This window comes from Aricia agestis, chromosome 1 (assembly GCF_905147365.1).
Source record: "Aricia agestis chromosome 1, ilAriAges1.1, whole genome shotgun sequence".
NCBI classification, from domain to species: Eukaryota; Metazoa; Arthropoda; class Insecta; order Lepidoptera; family Lycaenidae; genus Aricia; species Aricia agestis.
The window spans coordinates 8,402,904-8,409,051 of NC_056406.1; the positions used below are offsets into that span (position 1 = coordinate 8,402,904).

The 6,148-nt window shown below is 33.8% G+C and overlaps 1 non-coding gene across 1 annotated transcript; it reads right to left on the reverse strand.

Moving 5' to 3' along the window:
• Positions 1 to 5,360: 5,360 nt before the first annotated feature.
• Trnar-ucg lies at positions 5,361 to 5,433 on the reverse strand. Its single transcript has one exon. It is a non-coding gene; the product is annotated as a tRNA-Arg (tRNA).
• Positions 5,434 to 6,148: the final 715 nt, after the last annotated feature.

Here is a 6,148-nt window from a genome sequence, read left to right on the forward strand (position 1 = left end):
AGAAAATAAAAATTACAATATTTTAGACACCGAAAAGCTACAAGCTACCTGACGTATTGTGGTTAAAGCAATTAATGCTCACACCGCAAGATGAAATTCCTCATTATCGAAGCGCGTTACCACAACGCGCTTCGTAATTATAAATAACATAATTTATTTTCAGACATGACATTGGCCTATTTTTTTACTCAATGAGCTTTTTCTATTCATGAGCGTAACATTGAAATATTATATTATTATTAATGTTTTACTGTTTTCTCAGCGCAATAAGACAAGATATATTAATATAATATTACGTATAGCCCTAGTAGACAAGTGGCAAGCGATTATCGTAAACGCTAACAAAATGTATGCGATTTGACATATTAAGTCATCGCTTGGTTAGCGAATACTAATGTCAAATCCCATACATTTTGTGGCGTTGGCGTTGGCGTTTACGATAATCGCTTGCCGCTTGTCTATAGACCCCTAGGTATATTGTTCCGATCACAATTCTTTATTCATTGTAATGATCGGACAATAAATATTGCATTATTCTTGTATAAATGTAACTTAATTAAATAACGTAAGTACATTGTTTAATCTACTATAACTAAGTAACCAAGTCAGATACTGCATTTTGTAAATAGCATCTATTCATAATTATTATTGAGGTTTATAAACTGACAAGGTTTCTAAGGTTGGGTTGCACCAGAGGCGTGGATAAAGTTAAAGTTATGGTCAAAGTTATGGTTATAGTTAAGGCTAATTTAACTTTAACCTTAAATTTGACAGAAGACTTTGCTGGTCCGACAAGGCTTTATAAGAACGTGGGCCGGGGGCGCTGCTGGTAGAGGAGAACTGTCAAAAACGGCGTTTTTGTATGATGACAGCGTTAGATCCTTTTTTAACCACTTGCATTTAAAGCCTTGGCGAGCTCTATGGTTATGGTTAAATATTATGGCGTCTTGATGGCGTCCATTTTTAACTTTAACCAACGATTTTACATTTTGCATTGTAGTTAAAGTTATAGTTAAAATTACAGTTACAGTTAAAGTAAGTTGATGCAACCCACCCTAAGCGATATAATAGACAAACTATTCAATTCATATTGTAAAATTATATTATTTTTAATTTAAAAATGTTTTTCAGTATGGTACATAATAATAAATCTTTTTATCTGATAGGTACTGAATGAATTGCATAGTATGTCAAAGAGATGACTATTGTGTACTTATAGCAAAATATACTCTTGATCTAATTTGCTAGTCAGAAATAATATATTACAATAGTAGAAGTAAGATTGTATCAAAACTTTATATTAAAAGGTAAGATAGAGTAATGGATTAATAGAATATAGAATAAAAATACATAATACATTCGTAATTCGATATTTGTAAAGGAATTTTTTGGAACAAAAACTGAAGTTGAAGAATAGAACTTTAAGATTTTCGTGAATGTAAATAAATGTAAACTCTGTTAATTAATGCTATGATTTTTGTATAAGTACTTAAGTGTTTTTATAATAAAGTTTCATAACAAAATATGATGAATTTTTTTAGATGATTCTATCAATGCTGATTCGTAGGCTGATTCATACAGTCTAGAACGGGTTTTATGAAGTTAAACCTCGAACATTGGGCGTTCAGAAGGTAAAACTCTGATTTCCTGTGAACGCGTTTAGTTTATGTCGGTGAAATGCAATTCGGTGTTATAATCACGTTAATTAGACATTTAGAACTAGTTCAGTGTGCACTCAACGCGTTCCATTTCTTTGGTGAAATCGCCCCTAAGCTGATACGAAATGAGGGTTGTCGATATGTCATTTGCCACCAGAGGGACGGTAGGGTCTTTCGTATTAAATGTCGTGTTATGCTACGTACTCAAATACGCTTTCGGAAAGAAACGACATATTTGACATATTATTTAATTCCATCGAGCCGGCTCGAAGTAAGCCTTCGAGCTGTCAGTTTTGCGGTCTACACGGTGGTTATAATTCGATTTGGAGTAAAACTATCGAGCAAAACCGTATGTGAGTACTTAGCATAAGACAGACATAACAGCTATATCGTGCCATGTGGAAGCTATTTCGTGACAAAAGACAGCTCTTTGACACGACGATTGATAGGACAGGCTCCTACGGCTGTATAGCGCTAATAATTGTCCTTTCTATGATTCTTCTGACATCTAGCGCAGCTCATATTAAACTTCTCTATTTTTAGGGTTCTACTCCATGTTTGTAGAACCACCTGTATCTACAGTATGCGGGAATTTCACTAGATGGCATCACTTGCTAGCACCAGTATTCTCTGTGTTCAGATTATCTTTTATGTTGAAACCAACCTTTTATCGTAAAGGTAGAAGTGATGTTTGTGTTACAATAAGTTAGCGCAAGATGGTGCTTTAGGTCAAAAATATTTTTCGAATTCGACTGATTAAAGAAAAACAACATAACATTATAACATTCATTTGAAGTGAGAAACCTCCTTTTGGAATGATAAAATTTGAGATATTTTTATCTAAATATTAATATTATGATCATTGATGTTATAGACACGGCTATAATTCAAGTCGAACGAAAATTATTTATTATTATAATATAATATTATTGTATATTAAAATAAATGTTAAATATTAATATAATTACTTACAATTACTTTACGATAGTAAAATTGTAGATTTTAGAATATATACCAAACGTAAGCGCAGCGTAGCTTACGCGTAGCGACGTAGCATGTCCGTAGACAACGCTACGGCGCGTAGCATTTTCTAAGCTACCCAAGTTAATAGCTAAATAAATAAAATTTAAGCCCCAATTTCACCAACGACTGTAAAGTTAACGCTCGAATTAGTATCACGTTACCTCTTTCGTTTTTCTTATGAATGAAAGAGAAGACTTGACATTTTAACAAGCTGTTAGCACTAACAGACGTTGGTGAAATTGGGGTAAGTCTGCTTGTAAATTTTAATCAGCCTCACTTTTCTCGATGAATATGACAGTACCAGCTACCCAAGTTAATAGCTAAATAAATAAAATTTAAGTCTGCTTGTAAATTTTAATCTGCCTCACTTTTCTCGATGAATATACGGTACCAACCTAATGTATTAAAAAAAGTTGAAATTAGGATCTTTGGAATCCAGATTTTAACAGGATTTCCACTCGTAGAACGCTAGTATTTTAAGGTGTAAGGGCTTGTGCACATCTCCACGTCACGTCGTCGTCAACGTGGAACGGTGCGGTAACGTGGCATGGTACGTTGACGTGACGTGTAAATTTACGTCAACGTAACGTAAAAATGCACGTCTTTTTCTTCTCTTTCTCTGTTTTTAACAATAACAAAAGCAAAATACGTTTAATTGTGCAGTCCACGGCTAGATCAGCAGTGAAGAATGTAGCAGTTTTACAAGACCCTAATATAGGCTACTTTTAATTGGCAGTATGTTGTAGGAACCTAAAGTAATTTATTAAAATCTGTAAAACGACTCGAGTTCTGGCAGATAGCTAATGTTATACTTATTAACATTGCCTACATAATATTTATATGCTTACTTCATCCTTGTAGTTATAATATAATAATTTCAAAATATGTTGTACCGCTTGTAACGGCTATACAGTGTGTAACAAAAATATGTAATAATACTTTAGGGTGTGTACGTGTTCCTTGTAGAGAGTTCACTGTGAAAGTGGCAGCTCTGAAAGACGAAAAATTTTTTTCACTTTTGTATGGGCATGGGCCCGAGCTCGAGCGTCACCAGTTTCCCCATACAAAAGTGAAAAAAATTTTTGGTCTTTCAGCGCTGCTACTTTCACAGTGAACTCTCTACAAGGAACACGTACACACCCTAAAGTATTATCACTTATTTTTGTTACACCGTGTATACAGGGTGCAAATAAACATACCGGCCAAATTTTTTTAGGGTTTGGGTATCATTAGGAGAGTGCATTTGACCAAAAAATTGGGTGTATTATTTTTTTATAATAACACATTTCATCCCACATAAAATCAATGCAGAACGGTCACTTCGCGGCGGTGGGTAGGGCGGGGGTGACGCAGGGGGTGGGGCCAGGGAGGCGCGTGTCTCACGCGCCGGCGATGCGCAGTGTCCATTAATTGTGGTGTTTTTTTAGGAAAAATTTCGGAAGCTATTTCTCAACATTTTAGTACTGAGTAGTGAGTGATTATAAAATAATTTTTTTAACAAAAAATTAAAACCGACTTCCAAGGAAAAAATTGAAATCACTATATTATTATGTTTCCATACAAATTTCTAGGAATCCCCTCGATTCCTCATGGATCCCATCATCATCAGATCACCACTTTTATAAACATGGTACCAAATTCGGATTCAACCCTGTACAACAACAAAAAAAAACATGAAAATCGGTCCACAAACGGCGAAGTAATGGTTGAATATACAAAAAAAAATAAAAAAAAATACAGACGAACATTATAACCTCCTCCTTTTTGGAAGTCGGTTAAAAACATGTTTATTTTTAGTTTTAACAGTGATCAATAATATATCGCGGAAGGTTTATTTGCACACAGTATAATAATGGCAAATAGCTAATGTTTTTTGGGTACTTTTAAGCCGACTTCCAAAAAGGTGGAGGTGTTTTTTTACTATAACAATCCTCGAATTTCACGATTGAATTCCTTAAAGAGAGTGTGTGCAAGCCAAATATTGTTATGCTAATAAAAAAGCTAACAAACACGTTTTGGCATCGCTAACTTAGGACAAAACGCTTAAGGCGACGTCTCTACGACCCGGTACACTCTATATTATTAGTCTGGGGTCTTATGTAGTATTTGGATACGCAATAAAGCGCTACATAAGTTGCCAAGATTTGCTTTTTACAAGTCTTTTATTATGTCTTTTTGAAAAAAGCTCTACAAATTAGAATGATTTTCACGTATTCGAAGTTGTATTTTTCTTGCTGATCACGATGTCATGTTTGGTAAAGGAAATTATTTACATGTGATATTTTTATCCCGAAATTTTATATACTTTATGCACGTCTTGATGTTTCTCCTGTAAAAACAGAGACGTGGCTTGCATACGAAAGAAAACTAAAATGCGGTGTCAAATTATTACGTCCCTGCGCTAGATTTATTTTATTTTTGACCAATTTTCAAAAAGGAGGAGGTAATACGTTCGGCTGTATGTATCTTTTTTTTGTATGTTCATTAAAAGAAGGGTTAAGTTTTTAGAGTGTATGTATAATTGTTTGGTACACTCTGCGGCATTACATAAAAATCAGTCGTAATTTTTAAACCGTTTTCTTTTCATTTAATATTTTAATTGTTGAAGGTAGTAGTAGGAAATACGATAAATACGATTTACTAATTGAAATAAAAATTTGGTGACCTGTAAAAATACTACGACCGTGACAGGACTCGAACCTGCAATCTTCGGATCCGAAGTCCGACGCCTTATCCATTAGGCCACACGGTCTGGGTTACGTAAGTTAAAATACTGTCTATAGGGTGCGACATGACCAAATTTTTTTCTTACACATTTTTCTTCTCTTATAAGTTATAACTTATAAATATTAACAGCGTTGTTTTTCTGAATCGCATACTAAGTAGTTTCAGCTAACGTCAAGTTTATAAGAAATATGAAGAAGTAGTGCAAATGATAGGAACTTTAGGAACGCATTTAATATATTTTTCAACTTTTTTATAACTTTAAAATACGACGTATTACGTCCTACATGGGCATCTGACCTACATGGGCCTCTGACCTACATGGGCCTCTGATGCCCGAAATAAATGATTTTTTTTAATAAAAATTAGCATTTTTTATGTTACCTAACTAAGGATGACATTACATGCTTAAGTTATACTATGTTATTTTATTTGCACTAAAAATATACAAAGGCGCAAGTGTGTGTAGGCTTTAATGTGTTCATGCTTCGGTGTACACTGTAAACATGAAAGACAGGCGTACCCTAATAAGTCATATAAGGCACCATTAATATGTATGGTCTGTATACATATTGTATACATTTATGCAGTAGGTCTAAAGATATTTATTTTATTATACTTACTAATATTACCTGATTTCTGCATTTTAAGAAGTTTGTCCATATAAGTAGATTCATCTACCGTTTTCATTTAGAATTTAAATATATTTTATATTACTACGAATCGTATTTATGGTAAAATAT